The sequence below is a fragment of the Antennarius striatus genome, chromosome 12, assembly GCF_040054535.1.
Source record: "Antennarius striatus isolate MH-2024 chromosome 12, ASM4005453v1, whole genome shotgun sequence".
NCBI lineage: Eukaryota > Metazoa > Chordata > Actinopteri > Lophiiformes > Antennariidae > Antennarius > Antennarius striatus.
The window spans coordinates 18,841,061-18,859,400 of NC_090787.1; the positions used below are offsets into that span (position 1 = coordinate 18,841,061).

The 18,340-nt window shown below is 44.6% G+C and overlaps 1 long non-coding RNA gene across 1 annotated transcript in view; it reads left to right on the forward strand.

The window, feature by feature from the left end:
- The first annotated feature begins 3,201 nt into the window (after window positions 1-3,201).
- The window catches only part of LOC137604706 (uncharacterized), a 31,376-nt gene continuing 16,237 nt past the window's right edge, over window positions 3,202-18,340 (forward strand). The window contains exon 1 of the long non-coding RNA XR_011037663.1: window positions 3,202-3,282. This is a non-coding gene — a long non-coding RNA (uncharacterized lncRNA). The remainder of the gene's footprint in view (window positions 3,283-18,340) is intronic.

The window sequence follows — 18,340 nt, forward strand, 5'->3', positions numbered from 1 at the left end:
AAACCATACACAATATTTATCAACACACACTGATTGTCCAAAATAATCCAGTGACAAGATCCAAACCGTAATTTGTCCGTTGGCAAATGCGTGTGTGTGTGTGTGTGTGTGTGTGTGTGTGTGTGTGTGTGTGTGTGTGTGTGTGTGTGTGTGTGTGTGTGTGTGTGTGTGTGTGTGTATGTGTGTGTGTGTGTGTCCGGAGGTGACGTGGGAGACCGGCTTCCAGAGCCTCCTACCAGACCAGGTGAAGTTCTCTGCAACAGTTGTCTCTGTTCCGAATCAGAATCCTAGCTCATCGTTTAGTCGAGTCCTCACCGGCACTCCGACCAAATCCATAAAAATGTTCAATGTGACCGACTTATCGTTGGTTGTAGTTCGTATAACTCATCCACGTATTTTTCTGTTAGCCTGCTGCTAATCAGGTAAATCCAATGTCGGCTGCTCTCGGCGCTTCCAGATCTCTTCTCTCTCTCTTGGGGACACACACACACACACACACACACACACACACACACACCAAAAACGCCGTCCTCCTACTGGCTTTTTATTGCGGGTGACATCATTAGCCACCCGCAGCCCCACAGGTGAATGCGTGATGTCATACACCATGTGATGAAGTTCCACACTAGTGTGGAACCTACCATTCTTTGATATAATAATATCAAAGTAATAATAATATTAAACAAAATATTAATAATAAACAAAGTAACCATTAAATATTACCATAGTAACATTCATCCCGGTTACAAACAACTGATTCAGACCCAGACTTAATGTTCATGGGAACCCGTCTGTTCTGTTGAACCCATGCTGGATGGGACCACAGATGTCTCTTTTGAATGACAACACTCTTGAGTCATGTTTTCTGCCCTTCACAAACCTCATGATGCTGTCCTCCAGTCAAACAACACCATTTCTCCCATTTGACCATGACACATACCAGCATTATCTGACACCATGATGCCTTTGGGGATATCACTTCTCTGCCTTTCCAATAAAATCAATAAAAAATGAATAAAATCTTTATTCATATTTTAACAATTGACTACATACATGTTTTAACTGGTGTATAAAGGTGGAGGGCACAAAAACATATCCGAGTATTTTGTTGGGTGTGATTGTAAGAATGCAAGTCCTTGGAACTGAAAAATGCATATCTCTGTCTCTGAAGTTAAGAAAATAATTTTTCAGCAAACAGTCATCTAAATCAGGCACTCAGCACGTAACCAGCACCTTATCAAATGGAGATCAGGTTTCCAGATGAGGCCCACCATCAGTGATGCTTGTACAAACATCAAATATTGTCAATCAATATGCTCCCCTTGTAGATTTTTTTTATTATTTTTACTTGTTTGGGGCGGCAGTGGCTCAGCGGTAGAGCAGATGTCCTGTAGACAGATCGCCCCAACCATCGGCGGATCGAATCCCGCTCCCGCCAGGACATCCTCGGAGGGAGTGTGAGCTGACGGCGGGAGGTGTCAGCTCACCTCCCAGCCACTGCCGAGGTGCCCCTGAGCAAGGCACCGTCCCCCCTACAAGCTGCTCTATTGGGGCGCGTTCCTGAAGCCGCTGCCCGTCACTCTGCCTCCTTATGTGTTATGTTTGATGTGTGTACTAACGCTAACTGCATGCTTACAGGCCCCCCTGTGTGCTGTGTTTCACGGGGCCTGTGTATACACTGACTGCCGTTAAAAACTAACACAAAGACCATATAAAAATATACCTGAGTGACTGTGTAATTTCCCTCCAGGGATTAATAAAGTGTACTTCTTCTTCTTATTTTCTTGGGCGGCACGGTGGCGCAGTGGTTAGCGCTGCCGCCTCACAACACGGTGGACCCGGGTTCGAGTCCCGCTCTGTGCAGAGTTCGCATGCTCTCCCTGTGTCTGCGTGGGTTCTCACCGGGTTCTCCTCCTAAAGCACGCGCTTCAGGCGCCCGTAGGAGTGATTGTGTGCATGGTTGTGTGTCTTTGTATGTGGCTGTGCGGTGCACTGGCGTCATGCCTGGAGTGTCCTCCACATCATGCCCTATTCCGCCGAGATAGGCTCTGGCTCCCTGTGACCCGCTGTGGCGAATATAGCGGTGGTAATCTGAAGATGACTGACTGACTTATTTTCTTTCATATTCTGTTACAATCCCCGAATGGAAGTTGCACACTCTAGTAATCCGTTAGTCAATCGCATGCATATATATTAGTGTGTATAGGCCCTGAAGACACTCAGACACAAGGGGCATGTAGGTACACAGTGGGAGGTAGAGTGGCAGGCAGCTACTTCTTGGTGCGCCCTAATGAGCAACATGTAGGGGGGGGGGTTACTCAAGGGTGCCTCGGCAGTGCTCGGGAGGCGGAAGCGGGAATCAAACTGCCAGCTACGTGATCATACTATAGGATAACCCACTTTACCAGTGAGCCGAGCCACTGCTGCCCCATTGTATTGAGATCAGGCCATTTGGATGCATCTGGAGTGAGGATCAGGTTGAACTGTGACCCCAAGCTTCCCTGATGTGAGTCCAACCTGTGTTTCATGTCATTACCTTTCTGTATTGTACCAGCCTTGAACAAGAGATTTGATCTCCAGGGACTTTCTTGTAAAATAAGTCTAAAAATAAAAATAAATACATGTTGCTGAACTCATAATTTCCTGTCCCTCTTTCACTTTAAAATCTTTTTAGGCATGGTATCTCCCTGGAAGGTTTGTCTCCTGTTTCCAGATGGGTGTTGCATCACTTGGGAATCTTTTTTCTCTTTTTCCTTGGCATGGATGACGACCAACCACATGTTGTGTTACTTTTATTTGTTTTTAGAGTGTCGGTACAGCAGCTGACAGAGTTACCGTCAGTTTTTCCTCACTGAAGATGATGGCTGGTGGATGAAGGGCTAGTTCTGTGCTAAAACACAGCCAGGACAGTGATACAACAGCAGCATCTGCCTGCACTTTGTTCTGTATGCTGTGTGTCTACATCAGGAAGTACCTCGGCCTCAGATCCTGTAGCTGCTTTTCTGTTTCCATGCCAACCTCAAGGGTTTTTCATGCCAGCGCATGCTCAGTTTGGCTTTCTTCCCTATAACAATAGCCAATGAAAGAGCTCTCTCTCTCTTTCTCTCTCTCTCTCTCTCTTGCTCACTCCCTCTCTGTCTCTCTCTCACACACACATACAAAAACACACATACACACGCTACTCCGGCTCGCAGAAGGAGAGGGACACAGAGGAGAGACTGCCTACTACGACGCGGAGCATAAAACATCCAACCAACCATCAGACACAATACCATTACAAAGGTGAGAACACCAACCTGCTGATGCAAGTGTGCGTGTGTATGTGGCTTTTATTGTCCAGTGGAAACGAGTTGTAGCATCAGCATGTTTGTCTGTCTTGAGGAGAGAGCTAGAATGGATGGTCACTGGTGGAGGAACAAGAGCCAAAGAGGAAGCATGTGCTCAGCGTTGTGAGTGACAGGACATTAATTTTATTTGTATATCTATTTGTGTCATTTATTTAAAATTTAAAATTTTTGTATAAGGATCTCATTATTTTCAAACTGCTGCTGATCCAGCCACTCTGTGGTGTCGTTAACCATTGCTTAATAATATATGTAGGGTTGTGCAGAGGCCAGCTGGAGAATGGCAGCAGGTGTAATGTGAACTCTCTGAATACTTCAGCTCCATCTTTCTTGTCTCTCACACCCATTTTGCCAAATCAAGCATTCTAAAACTGCTTTGTTTGCTTGACCCACACATGGCCAAGATTAAAATGCCTCTGAGAAGAAAAAGGCGTGTGAGTGGCTTCTCCTGTACGACTGGCTGACCGTAGAACAGCATCTCTATGCTGCCTTCAGTCTTCCTGTGGTGTTGTGAGAGCTCAGTCCCATCAGGGGCCACATCTTAAGTCTAATCCAGTGCTCTCCCTCCATTTCAATGCTCCGTCACACATTCTCAAAGCACGCCTTCAACAAAATTAATACTCGTGGCTGGTAAATGTGTGCTTTATTGATGTGTGTTCATCTGCTTCTGACCACATCTTTTTTGTGTGTCTGTGTTTGTGTGTGAGTCACTGGCTTTTCAGCAGAGTTAATATCAACCGGGCCTTGTTTGTGAACCATAGGTGCAGCTAGGGGGGCTGAAATCATCATATACTAATTATTCAGGATGAAATTGACACCACTTTACTTTAAATGGCACCATGTGTGAACTTGGTGGAAATGTTTGATTTGCAAGGTACTTTAAAGTGTTATAATGGCTTTGTCTTTTTGTGTAATTTTTACACCAACACCATTTGTAGATAGCTCACAGGAGATGCAATTACAGCATGATACAAATTAAATTAGATTAGTGCAATGCAATCTGTCAAATGCTGCAATGAAACCAGTGGTTATCTCTAATATTATATCCCTTTGAGTCAATCAAGTCTTATGTCACTGTAGAGCTGTAAAAGATTCCCTATGAATCCAGATTTTTTTCCTATTGTTAATCAGAATAAAATCACAGCTCCTTTTCCCTTGTTACTAGGTAGAGATCCTGGTAATCAGTGCGGTGTTTGTTTCCATCGCATCTTAAAGCTTTACTACAACACAAATAAAACCAAGTGATCTTCTCAGAAAAGACATCAGGTGTTACTAGCAAAGACACCCAAGGACACCTTCAAAAAAGGAGACAGATTTTTACAAATTTTTGAGGAAACTGACAATGAGGTGGATTAGATTTGTTAATGCCATCAACCACAAAGCTGACAGCAATTAAACATATGAAAGAATCTTTGTGTTGTATATATGGAAGTCCTGAGTATTGTGCATCCCGCTACTTCTTGAAGCACAAAACAGTAATGGGCTGATGGAAAATGATCTTCCCAAGCCCCCCCCAAAAAACAGTCCCAGACCACCACATTTCCTCCTCCATGTTTGACGGTTGATGTCACACTGAAAAACTATCCTTTCACCCACTTAATGAACCAAAGAGTTCATTAGACCACAACACCTTCTTCCTTACTGTCCAACCTAGCATACAAGTCACCATAAGCTTCTTGTTTGGCCTTTGCTACCTCTACCTTCACCTTACGCTGCATCTCCCTGTACTCCTGTCTACTCTCCTCAGTCCTCTTAGTGTCCCACTTCCTCTTAGCTAACCTCTTTCTCTGTATACACTTCTGTACCTCCTCATTCCACCACCAAGTCTCCTTATCTACTTTCCTTCCAGATGACACACCAAGTACTCTCCTACCTGTCTCCCTGATCACATTAGCTGTAGTTTTCCAGTCATCTGGAAGCACCTTCTGACCACCCAGAGCCTGTCTTAACTCCTTCCTAAAAGTCATGCAACACTCTTCCTTTTTCAGCTTCCACCATTTCGTCTTCTGCTCTGCCTTTGCCCTCTTCATCTTCCCCACCACCAGAGTCATCCTGCACACCACCATCCTATGCTGTTTGGCTACACTCTCACCTACCACTACTTTGCAGTCACTGATCTCCTTCAGGTTACAACGTCTACACAAGATGTAGTCTACCTGTGTGCTCCTACCACCACTCTTACAGGTCACCCTATGTTCCTGCCTCTTCTGGAAGAAAGTATTCACTACAGTCATTTCCATCCTTTTTGCAAAGTCAACTACCATCTGTCCTTCTGCGTTCCTCTCCTGGATACCAAACCTCCCCATCACCTCCTCATCACCTGTTTCCTGCACCAACATGTCCTTTCAAGTCTGCACCAATGACAACTCTCACTTCTAGGCATGCTCTGCATCACTTCATCAAAGTCCAACCAGAATTTCTCCTTCTCCTCCAGCTCACATCCTACCTGTGGAGCATACCGACTAACAACATTGAACATCACACCTTCGATTTCTAGCTTCAGACTCATCACTCTATCTGACACTCTTTTTACCTCCAGGACATTCCTAACAAACTCCTCCTTCAAGATAACTCCTACTCCATTTCTCTTCCCATCTACACCATGATAGAACAACTTGAACCCTGCTCCTAAACTTCTAGCCTTGCTACCTTTCCACCTGGTCTCCTGGACCCACAGTATGTCTACCTTCCTCCTCTGCATCATGTCAACCAACTCTCTACCTTTTCCTGTCATAGTTCCAACATTTAACGTCCCTACTCTTAGTCCTATACTCTTGGGGCTCCTCTTCTCTTTCTTTGTGCAAACACACTTTCCTCCTCTCCTTCTTCGACCAACAGTAATCCAATTTCTACCGGTGCCCCGTAGGTCAACAGCACCGATGGCTGTCGTTGTTAACCCGGGCCTCAACTGATCCGGTATGGAAGTCATAGGTTTGATTCGCATCTTTGATGTGGCAAAAGTTTTACGCTGGATGCCCTTCCTGACGCAACCTTATGTATTTATCCGGGTTTGGGACCGGCACAATAAGACACTGGCTTGTGCCCTCTTGCGGCTACATTACTTTACTACCTGAACAGTGATTTCTACATTTTATTAGAAGAAGTTGGAAAGATCCAGGAACCAAAACCAGCAGGACATCCATTACGGTGCCAACACCATCTTGACCTCCGTTGAGTCTGTAATCTGGTGAAGAGACTTTTCAAAATCATCCATACAGAATGAGATCACGGTAGGGATTCAGCTCGTCTTCATCAGAGGAGCATTAATAAACTCAACAGAGTCTGCAGCAGAAACATAACTGGACGGTCTGATGATTTTTCCTTGTTTGACCATAGATTGGTAGTTGCACACATCATGACACACAAGTAATGAATTTCATTGTAATAAGATAAAGACATTGTAATCAATAAGATAATTTAATCTTCAATAGTAGTTTCACACTGCAATCACAGAACATTTTCAGAATTTACCATGGATTTCCACCTCTCTAACTTTTTCACCGAACCCTCCTTTTTTCAAACCTTACTTTTTATTTGGTTGTGTCAGTCAACCTCCTTTGTTTTTTTTTTTAGGTTGTGTCATACAGCAATAATAAAAATACCCTCCTGTATTTCTGCACCTAAATTCAACTGACCTCCAGTCACATGGTGTCTGCAGAGAATTTATTTGCTTCCTTATAGCTGTGAATCCATTTCTTCTGTATTCACAAAGACTGACCGCCCCTTCAGTGATTTTTTTCAAGTACAAAAAGCAATCAGGCCTGTTTTGTTGAGACAGTTTTGCCTGTCTGGTGACTAGGATTTTTTGGAATTGCTAGTTTACAAATAAACTGAAAGTTATTTGGAGGTTCTTATTTTGAAAAGAGGCTGGTAGTAATGCAATAATTAATCATTTGTTTCTTTATTCACTAAAGCAAGCAGCTGCCTGTGGGCAAATAATACACAACACGTATAAGTAACATATTGGCTCAGAAAGACAGAAGAGCTACGATACGATAGTTCAGCGATCCCTTACTTGTTTTTCTTTGTTACCACTTCTCTTCCTTCATCCCTCCACCTCTCTGGCCTCCCTGTCTCATTTCATTCCTGTTGATGAGAGGGACTCACGCAGCTGTGTGCTGCTCAGCACATCCTTCATTATTAGCCTGTTTTTGGTTGTTAATGCTGTTCTGGAGATGAAGTGATGCCTCTATGTCTTTCTCCACTTGTCTGTCTCTCCATCACTCCCCCTCTTCTCTCATATCTTCATTCTTTCCTCCTGCATTCCCTTTCATCGGCTTCAGTCAGCTTCAGGCCTGAATTCATTTGTGTGTGTTCGTGCGTGCTTGTGTGCGTGCGTGCGTGTGTGCGCGCGTGCGTGTGTGAGTGTGTGTGTGTGTGTGTGTGTGTGTGTGTGTGTTTATGTGTGTGTGTGTGTGTGTGTGTGTGTGTGTGTGTGTGCGTGCATGTGTTTCAGTTTCAGCTTTCTAATGTGTTTCAGCTGCTACTTTTTTGTAGCTGACTTTAAATACTTGCAAAAATCAATCAACTTCAATCAACTTTCATTTGAAAATCGCTTAATCAAGTCAACAGACATTTCAAAGTACTTTGATAATTATCTTACATTTGAAATAAGGTGATGGTACTCTCAACCACACCCTGATACTTCTGTTGGTCAACAGGAATCAAAGATCATACAACACACAGGAAATTAAAAGGGAGAAATAAATTATGCAGTAAAGCTGAAGAACACTTAACACAAGATACGAGTCGAGCATAATATGAGACCTTCCTTGTATCACTTCAAAGCTTTAGGCTTTCTGGAGCACTTTATCTGCATTACAAGGCCCCCTATCAATGTAGTAGTTCTGCCGTCATTTACATGAACTGGCTCCTTTGAACTTCCACGGCCAAAGAGAACATTCTCTTTGATCGCTCACAAAACAAACTCAACAGTTGTAGTTATCTGCAGTTTTTTTTACCTTACAGGGTATGAAATACCGAGGAAAGGGATGCAAAAACAATTTCCGGAACCTTTTGGGCAAGTGATACTTACCTCAGCCAATCACAATTGAGTTGTGATGTCACAGTTTGCACAGTGCCCCCAATTATAGTTGGTGCACCGACTGCTTAAACACAGGTATACCTCACCGTTACCTTCTTAAAGATACCTGCTGCAAATAGCTTCATGCTAGCACTGTGCACAAGGATCATTTGGTAAGAAATAAAATTCTTTATTTGTGCTAACTCATGATGTTCATTTATTTTCGGAAAAAGTAAAAGTTAAGAACGTCTCTGATCTGAAAATTGTACTTTCCTGTCTTGAATATGCAAGATATGGAGATTGGTTATTTGTAGTTAAAGAAGGAAGAAAGTTGTACATAATTTACCCCCTGTGCCTTTTTGCATGCTTTCTTGCGTTGTTTTTTGGAAATATGACCAAGTTTAAAAGAAAATTCATTTTCAACCTCATTTTTATAGTTTTGCATCACAAATCAGCTGTAATTGGCTAAGGTACATGTTATTTGCCCAAAAGGTTTACTTTCATTTTTTATTTTAATTTTTTGTTGTTGTAAACCAATATGTAATCAAGAATGACATCACCCCAAATGACATAAGTCAAGGTAAACCTGTTTTTAAGTAGCACAGGTGTGTAGTATGTTGTTGTGCTGTATGATGAAAAGGGAAGGCCTGTATTTTTAAGTATTATGTGGGGGAAGTTCATGCTTTTGTTTTGTAGAGCAGAAAGCAGCACTTCTGCTGAGGTTCCAGAGGGGTGCAGGTGTGCTACAATGGTTGAGCTGTGCATTAATGGGACTTGGCATACCCAAAAAATTGATTGTCTTAGTGTGCCTAGAGGAATGGTCTCCTGCTCATCATATTGATAGTTTATAGACTTCAACCAACTCCAGGGCAGAAAATTCATTTATTCAGTCAGTGCATGGAAATTATTAACTTGGTCAGGTTACACTAGAGTAACTGCTACTGATGAACCACATGGGAAACCTGGAGTTCTGCGTGTCAAGAATAAAAGTCTCTACCAAAAGTAGAAGGCATCCTGATTTTCAAACCAACAGAATATACAACACAGAATAAGAACCACTACAAAAATTGGTGCCGTGATCCTTCGACTAATCAGCCAGAGCTGACCACCTTTGTTGCTGCAGTGTGAGACATGATGTGCAAATTGTGCAGCGATTGTTTGCAGGAACCAGAGACTGCGACTGCTGCGCTTGTTGATGGGAAGATACCGACCCTGTGTGCTGGTGTCATCGTTCCTGCTTGGGCTACATGAGGAGTCATATTACGGGCGTTTTCAACGGATTTTATCCTGTTGCTTTCGGCTTTTGATGATTGTTGTGTATTGTTGTGATATTTGGGTGCTACAGTAATATGGAGTCATTTAATGTCCAAAAAGTGGGAAATGTTAATCCGTTTATGAGTGGAGGTGTCCACTGACCACAGCACTAGTGCACACTGCCGGATGAACAAGTTATGTTTCAGATGTTACTCAACAGGCCATATTGGTGCAAACTGTAAGTCACCAGCATCTTTCCAGTCATTTAATATATCTCGGGTCCTGTAATTCGGGAAACTAGGCAGCACCAACTTGATGGAGGGCAATGTGGATTTGAGTAGTTTTTCCTCCAATAATGATTATGATATCCAGTATGTGTTCCCGGCTGCTCATGAATCACTCTCACCAGATAAAACAAGAATAGGCAAAAATGACAAAGTTGAGATTCATAGGATGTTAGATAGCAGATCCATGGCTACTTCTCTGCATGAGGACATTGTACCTTGGTTGAGAGAGGCCGGAGTTGTACATGGTGATTTAATATCCCCTACAGACATTGTTCTCATTGGATGTGGTGGGAAGCAAACTGAGCCAATGGGGATTTGTGATCTGAAACTCAGACTGTTTGATTCTAACTACCTTGTCCCAGTGTTGATTGTTGATGGACAGGTGGATGACATGATCGTGGGCACTAATCTGCTTAAACCAGCAGTTTAAGGCTAGTAAAGCTTAAAGTGGCATATTCTGTTAAACCTGAGTCATCGCAACAGCATGAGGCGAGCGAGTTCATCCGTTTTCTTGCCAATCTGGAAAGGTGGCAAAGGGATGAAATTCCAGATGAAGTGGGGTTAAACTGAAGAAAGCTGTAACGTTGGAGTCCATGAATGAAGATGAAGTGTGGGGTTGCCTTCCACCTGGGACGAGACTCAGCTGGTAGTACTGTTGTGGTGGAGCCAAGTTCATCATGTTGTATGCCCCGAAACATACTGGTGGGCAGAGTGGTGACTCCCTTGAGGGGACATGGTTGGATTCCTGTGAATTTGATAAATCCAACCAGGTCCAAAATTAAGTTGAGGAGAAATACAAAAGTGGCTGATGTTTCCTTCTGCGTTGTTTTGGAGGATTTTGAGGATGGTGGTGAGCAGGCAGTTCAGCAGTGTGTGGGTAAGGTTAACCAGTTCATGTTACCTTAAGAAAGTATGCATCCCTGGGATGCGCTTCCACAAAAATTTGTGCATCCCCAAAATGACGTTCATGCATCCCAAAAGTAATAATAGAATATACGATAGAAGTCTAAGCAAGGATTGAGTTTTGCCAATACTGTAGTACAATATAAAAACTAAACAAACTGTTAATTTTACGATGTTATCATTAACGATGTCATAACTGTTTCAGTAAAAAGGAAGAAACAGGAAAATTACATATTATTATCAAAATGTTACAGCCTGGTGGTCATTTAAAAAAAAAACAGTTCAAGAAATAAAGAACAAATGTAATAGTGTTTTTTTTTTTCATTTTGCTTTTCACTTGTTATTTTTCTTTGCCTTTAATTCATATATTCTCCTGTGGACACTGCATCAAGCTGACAGAGCCTTCTCCACACACATTTTTTCTAAGCTGCATTTTGTCTTGAGTGCTGACATTTAGCCATTCCTCACCCATGAAAAAATCATGTCCATTGTGGTACAAATGTTCAGATTTTTGCTGGTTTTCGCTCTGCTTCTTCTGCATCTTCTGTACTGTCCACAGTAATATCTGTCTCTTTCTTTTCATTAACTTTTGTTTTTTATTCAGGAAAGCACTCATTGTCACCCTGCCCTCTAATCTGCACTAATCGTGCTAGCTGCGCTAGTGAGGCTGGTTGTGTTAGCCACGCTAATCATGTTTAGCCACGCTGGTCGTGTTAGCCATGCTAGGTGTGCTGGTCACGTGATTGCGCTAGCCATGCCGGCTGCTAATTGCAGTTAGTAATCGTGATGTGAATACTGTGGTAATTATTGTCATTTATCCAAACAAGTCTGTTCCTGTTTCGGTTTGTTCAAACTTAATTTATGTAATATTATGTATGTGTGGCCTGTCTGCAGGGCAGGTTTTTCTGGTAGAGGGTGAAAGGGACCGGGTTCCAAGTTGTGAGAGAGAAAGGCACGAGGATTCCACATTCTCTTTAAAATGTAGAATCCTCGTGGAAGCGCCTGTTGCTCTTTTGGAGGAGGACACATACATTGGATGGAGGCAATTCTGGAGAGCGCAGTGAACAACAAAACCGAGTCGTTCACAAAACTTTGTTCTGTAATGCTGCAGGTTACTTATTAAATGCCAGAAATCAACTGTTCCCTGTGTGGTGCCTGCTCTCTGAATGGGGTTACCGCTGTGGATAAGGTGGTTCCAACACACAAACACGGTCCCCCCGATTATATCTCCAATAGATGGTGATTACACGAAGGGCTCATTCATTAAAATAATGAAAACAAAACAGATAATACAGAAAGTTAGACATGCTTCTCTCTGCAAAGACAGTGAATAATAAAAAAAGAACACTCATAATCACCAATCAGCAAATCAAGGAGATTAATTCAACTACAGCATTATCAGTTAAACGTGATGCGTCCTGTGATGTGTTCGATATTGACAGACAGTGCTGTTGTGCAGGTACTGTATGTAAATGACAACGAGCTGCAAGAAGAAATGATCGGATTAATAGCATTGGTGTCTGTGTAGGTTCTCAGTCTGTCGGGGTTTACTGTAGGACCCAAATGCGCAGACGTCAGGTAAAAGGAAAAAATAGATTTATTTAACAATAAATGTGAAGCGATAATGAACCAGGTGATCAGGCTGAACAGGTAAATCGACAGGTGAGGAGAAAACAAGCAGGCGGCTGGAAATGGTTGTAGTCCAACAGGCAACAGACCAGAACTGGAACACGGAGAGAACAGTTATCAAAAAAGTCAAGGTGCAAGTTCAAGTGAGCCAAGGTGTGGATACTGACAAGCAGTACAAACGAACTGGCTATGAATGGTGGAAAACTGGTCCTCATGAAGGTCTGGAGATTGCAGATTGGTCACAGGTGTGGTGCTCTGCCGCCAGCAACAGCCACACCCAGGTAGGTGGAAACTATGAGGGACTCAGAAGAGGGAGAGAGAGAGAAGCAACTGCAAATCCTGACACAGTCACCAAGGTCATGGTTATCCAAAAGCTGTTTAAGTCAACCCACTGGACGTTAAGAAAGTTTGTGAAGACGTTTCGTCTCTCATCCAAGAGAGTTCTTCAGTTCAGAGAGTGGCTGATAATGTCCCAGTTTATAAACCCTGTGGGGTGTGGTCAGTACTTTTCACATTCCAGCGACCGTTGTTAAAACCCGTCTGGCTCCTCAATGATTGTTGGTGGGGGTGTCAAAGGGGGTTGTTGAGATGTGAGTTACACCTTTGTATGCTAATGAGGGTCATTAGCATGAGACACATCACCTGGGTCAATTTTTTGGAGTTTCGAAAGGACATGATTATAAATGGGAGAAAGGTGATGTCGCAGACCACCCCTTTTATTCAGAGATGGCTTCTCCACTTTGACGTCGATGACCTCTTTCACTCCTCTCTCAAACCATTTATCTTCCCTGTCCAAGATCTGAACATCTGTGTCCTGAAATGACTGTCCCTCTTCCTTGAGGTGAAGGAAGACTGATGAGTCCTGTCTTGATGTGTTGGCTCTTCTGTGTTGAGCCATGCGTCTGTGTAGTGGTTGTTTGGTTTCCCAAACATTAATAGCACCGCTTGTTTACCTAAACACTGCTTGTTTACCTAAACATGATCAATTAAAGTCTCCAGGAGCTGAAACACTGTTTTGTCATTGGAGCTCAAGCTGACTGTATTCATCAGGGATGTACAGTGAGGCTCTCTCACCTCCCCACCCTGAAAGAGTCAAGACACGTTCATCAAGACACGTTCATCACCATCACACACATCACAACAGGGATTACTGTATTTAGGAGCGATCGTCGATATGTGAGCTTCATTTGGGAGCAGATTTAACAAATTCATCAATGCAACAAAACATAATAGATAGATAGATAGATAGATAGATAGATAGATAGATAGATAGATAGATAGATAGATAGATAGATAGATAGATAGATAGATAGATACTTTATTAATCCCGGAGGAAATTGCATATATCCACTGCTCAGGCATTACATAACAAATAATACTGGATAAACACCAGGAGAAAAGGAAACATTGACATCACAGGACATACCACAAGACATACATTACACTAACAGACAGACACATGCAGCACTAACAGGACTTATATACTAAACTATAACTAAAATATAAACAGTATAAAATTTAAAAATATTACAGTATTAAAATATAAACAGTATAAAATAAAATCTAAACAGTATAAAATTGAATTAAAATATAAAACAGTATAAATATATATATATATATATATATATATATATATATATATATATATATATATATATACAACAGTATAAAATTAAATTTAAATTAAATTAAATTAAATCCATATTCAACCCCGTGCTGACCTCGCCACCTCCCCCCCGCTCCTCCTGAGAGAGTCATTGTACCCCCTGATGGCACGGGGCACGAAGGAGGACCTCAGCCTCTCTGTGGAGGCGCTGTGTGACAGCAGTCTGCCGCTGAAGGTGCTTCTCTGCTGGGAGAAGGTGGTGTGTAGGGGGTGCCTGGTGTTGTTCATGATGGCCTTAATTTTAGACATGGTCCTGCTCTCCAGAAGCATATCCACAGAGTCCAGGCTCAGCCCGACCACTGAGCCCGCTCTGCGGATGAGTCTGTTCAGACGGTCCATATCTCTTTTCCTGGCCCCCCCACCCCAACACACAATGGCGTATGACAGCACACTGGAGACTACGGACTGATAGAACATGAAAAGGAGCTTAGGACAGATGTTGAAGGAGGCCAGCCTCCTTAGGAAGTACATCCTGCTCTGCCCCTTCTTGTACACACAGTTGGAGTTGAGTGACCAGTCCAGTCTGCTGTCTAGACGTTGAGCTGGAGCTGGTTCTGTTGGCACCACTCCACGAAGTCAGCCACCAATGCCCTGTACCCCCCCTCATCACCCTCCCGGATACATGCCACTATCGCGGTGTCATCGGAGTACTTCTGTATGTGGCATGTATCCGAGTTGTGCTTGAAGTCTGATGTGTAGAGGGTGAAGAGAATGGGGGATAGAACGGTCCCCTGTGGCGCCCCCGTGCTGCTGGTCACCATAGAAGACAAACAGTCCCCCATACGGACGTACTGGGGTCTGTCCGTTAGGTAGTCCGTAATCCAGCTCACGAGGTAGGGGTCCACAGCCATGGAGGTCAGTTTATCCTGCAGGAGCTGGGGCTGGATGGTGTTGAAGGCACTCGAAAAGTCGAAGAAGAGCACTCTGACGGCACAGCCCCCGGCGTCCAGGTAGGAGAGTGTGCGGTGGAGGAGGTACATGACAGCATCGTCAACCCCAACCTTGGCCTGATAGGCAAACTGGAGAGGGTCCATAGCACCCTGCACCTGTGGACTCATGAGCTCCAGGACCAGTCGCTCTAGGGTCTTCATTACGTGGGAGGTAAGAGCGACCGGTCGGTGGTCGTTGAGCTCAGTAGGGCGTCCTTTCTTGGGTACAGGGACAATGCAGGAGGTCTTCCACAGTGACGGGACCCTCCCCAGCCGCAGACTGAGGTTGAACAATTGTTGCAGGTGGTCCCCTAGTTCCGAAGCACAGGCTCGTAGGAGTCTTGGGGAGACCTTATCTGGTCCAGCCGCCTTGTAGGGACGGAGCCTCCTTAGCGTTGTCGTCACCAGGTCTGCAGTGATGATGGTCTCGGTCGTGGTTGGAGCAGGAGGTTGTGGCGAGGTTGGAAGTCCAGTGGTTGAGGTGGGGCCGTTGAGCTTCGCAGTTCTTGGAGTGGGTTCGGGAGAAGTGGCAGGGGTGGAAGGAGAGGAAGCACAGGAGGAGGGAGCATCAGTGGAGCGGTCTGTAGGGCCAGGAGAGGCCTGTAGGCCAGGAGAGGTCTGTAGGCCAGGAGAGGCCTGGGACGAGGAGCCGGGAGTGGTGGGGGAGCTGAACCGATTGAAAAAGCTGTTAAGTTCATTCGCTCGTTCAATATTCCCCTTCACAGTGCTGCGCCCTTTCCCGTGTCCGGTGATGGTTCTCATCCCATTCCAGACCTCCCGCACTTGGTTGCGCCCCAGCTGCTTCTCCAGCTTCCTCCTGTACGCCTCCTTGGCCTCCCTCAGGCAGAGTCTCACTTCCTTCTGGGCCTTCCTCATCTCCTCCTCGTTCTTGCTCCTGAACGCCCGCTTCTTCCTGTTCAGGACAGCCTTGACTTCCTTGGTTACCCATGGTTTGTTGTTGGGGTAACACCTGATTGTCCTGACAGGGGCCACGGTGTCCACACAGAAGTTCATGTAGTCTGTAAAACACTGAGCTGCCCCCTCAATGTCTTCCCCATGTGAGCCCACAATAACATCCCAGTCGGTGGTCTGGAAGCAGTTCCTCAGCATCTCCTCTGCTTCCGGGGACCACCTCCTGACCTGTCGTGTTGTTGCTGGCAGCCGTTTCACCAGCGGGATGTAGGTGGGCTGTAGGTACACTAGGTTATGGTCTGATTTACCTAGTGGAGGGAGGGGGGTGGCGGTGTATGCCTCCTTAGCATTAGTGTAGAACAGATCGATGGTTCTGTTCTTCCGTGTGGGACAGTCTACACACTGGACCATTGTGGGGAGAGATGAGTCCAAGGTGACGTGGTTAAAGTCACCGGTGATGATGACGAGCGCCTCCGGGTGCCGGGTCCGAAGAGCAGAGGTGGTCCCACAGATGGTCTCTCGTGCCGTCTCAGGGTCCGCCCGTGGAGGGATGTAGATGGCGAGGACAATAACGTGTGAGAATTCACGCGCCAGGTAGTAGGGTCTGATGCTAACAGCTGTTAGCTCCAGGTCGCGGTTACACAGTGTTGATTTCACCGTCACATGTCCCGGATGGCACCATCTATCGTTGGTATAGATGATTAATCCACCTCCTTTCTTCTTACCGGCGGTGTTCGTGTCCCGGTCCGCTCGTACGGAGGAGAAGCCGGTTAGTCGGACGTTAGTGTCCGGCACGTCGCCAGTTAGCCACGTCTCTGAGAACACCAACAAGCTGGTCTCCCGGTAGCGATGATCAGTCCTGCGCAGCACCGTCAGTTCGTCCAACTTGTTGGGTAGAGAGTTCACGTTCCCCATAATGACGGAGGGGACGGAGGGCTTGACTCTCCTCCGGTTAGCGGCTCTAGCCGTTAGTCTAGTCCTTTCAACTCGACCCGCTCGGCATCCGCGATATCTCCGTCGGAGCTCAGCGGGGATGAGATCGCGTGTTGCTGGGTCTCCTTTGACCCTCATGGACATCAACTCCTCCCTGGAGTACACTAGCATATTACTATACATTATCTAAATTTACGCTAGAAAAATACACGCAGAAACATAGAAAAAAACGCAAAATTATGCAAACAAACTCGCTCTGAGCAGAGGAAACTGCAGCCTGCTCGCGCATGCGCAGAAGAAGACAGATTTAATACAGCGATATAGTAAGGGAAGGTAAACTTAAAGCACCAAATATGGTACAACAGAGTAATCACGTGGTGTGTCATTCTCTCCAGGATGCGCTGCATGGAAAATAAATAATCATGAATCTCATTATGCATTCGTAGACTAGTTAATCAATTTGATAGTAGGCTAATATAGACACTTTGACCTTGTGTTGCCTTCATATAAGGCTTATAATTTTTTTGCGACTCCCATGAGGTTTGATTGTAGTTTTTTTGGTCCAGTTTGGCTCTTTGAACGTTTAAGGTTGCCGACCCCTGGGCTAAATCAATCAATCAATCAACCTTTATTTATATTGCGCTTAATCACATCAGCAGACATTCCAAAGCACTTTAACAGACAGAGAAACCTAACAGAACCCTCTTGAGCAAGCATAAGTGACAGCGGCGGGGAAAAGCTCCCTCATTGAGGAAGAAACTCCAGGCTGGACCCAGACTCTGGAGGAGTCATCTGCCATTACCAGTTGGGTGGGAAAGGAAATATACTGGGGATAGAGACAGGCCAAGGAAAAGTGAGAGACAGAGAGAGAGTGGCAGATAGGCCAGACAGATTTATAGTCCAAATTGTGCTGTAGTTGCTGAGGTGTGGATGGGATTTACAGGCCTTTGGAGCTAAAGGATTTGGGACTCAAGGATTTGGCAGTGGATGAATGTGAGACAACTCCAATGTGTAAAGACTAACTAACTTAATGGTGAAGTATGAGAGTGTGTTTTCCAGTCGGATTGTGGGGAGGCTACTGGTTTTTGTCATTGCATGTGTTTGACTGATGACTGTTCTTTTCGCTTGCCATACAGTCGTCTCTCACCAGCTCACTACCGAAAGTTGAGAGACAGATTTGATGAAATGAAAGAGCGGGACATAATCAGAAAGTCAAGTGAATAGGCTTCTCCTTTGGTTTTGTGTTGAAAAATAAGTGGTGAACTGAGTTTTGCACAGCTTTTCGCTGGCTAAATTCATGCACAGTTAAGATGCACACCCTCTGCTTCACCAAGCAGGTGTTCTGACAGAGGCAATGCCTTCTACTTGCACACTAAAATTTGACATCTGGCTATTACAATGTTCCACTCAATGAAGATGGTAAGAAGTACACTGCTTTCTCATCACCTCTTGGGTTGCAT